Source organism: Vigna radiata, chromosome 9, assembly GCF_000741045.1.
Source record: "Vigna radiata var. radiata cultivar VC1973A chromosome 9, Vradiata_ver6, whole genome shotgun sequence".
NCBI lineage: Eukaryota > Viridiplantae > Streptophyta > Magnoliopsida > Fabales > Fabaceae > Vigna > Vigna radiata.
In genome coordinates, this window is record NC_028359.1 from 8350100 (window position 1) to 8351289 (window position 1190).

A 1190-nucleotide genomic window follows, 5' to 3' on the forward strand; every position below is an offset into this window, starting at 1 on the left:
TGTACTTTCCTAATGTATCAATATATATATATATATATATATATATATATATATATATATATATATATATATATATATATATATTTTTTTTTTTTTTCTTATGTTTTCCTGTTAGTGAAGGCATTATGATGGTTTTATTGATACATAATAAGAAAGGAGACAGTGATTGTACAAGATGGAGAATAAAGTATGGTCAATTTATTCAACCAAATAATTCTTATTTCTCCAAATAATAAAGAACTTCACACTAAATGGTTGATGTAAAATATAAATTTGTAAAGTTCTATAACACAATTATTATACACGAGATATATGATTGTCCAAAATTTAGGATTTCATTCTTAAATGTAACTAAAAGTAAAAGTTGTTATAATATATTGCAAAACATGAAAACGTTGTATTGCAACATTAGATGCATTACAAAACATGATATAATTCATATATCTCGTGAATAATATTAGAAGTAGTTATATTAGGGACATTAAATATATTATTAAATAATATTATTTAAATAATGAAAACCTAATACGTCTTTTAAAATGGTGGTCATAAAAATGACTTTTAATCATGATTGTTAAAGTATATATAGTGGAAATAAACAATTTTAACTATTCATAAAAATTAAAAATAATTAACTAAGAATATGATTTGATACAATTCCTATAAATTATTCTAAAAGTCATATTACAACTCCTAGAGGAAACTAAAATTGATTTTGATATTACTCTTAAAAATCATTTATCAATGAAGAAATCTTATGTGTATATAAATCCATATCCATCTCTTATTTTATAGGATGCGGGACTTTGTTTATACTCAACCATACCTCTTATGAATTCTTACTAGTTCACGATATATATTACATGTTAAATTATATAATTATACTTTATAAGTGGTTTTAGTAAATTGCACGCGAACTTCACATTATTATGCAAGCAATAAACATCAATGGCATAATAAAAAAGAATTTGAGACTTTTATTTTATTTTAATTTGTAATTTTTCTACTTGCATGGTGGCCAAAAAAGTCTATAAATAGCCTGCACAATAGAGAGGAATCCTCAAGTTGTTCATTCTCCATTTCACACCCTTTTTCTATTCTCTCTTGGAACACTTTGATAATGTCTCCTTTTGTCTTGTTTGCTTTGATGCTTTTCAGCCAATTCATGGCTGGATTCAACACACCATTAC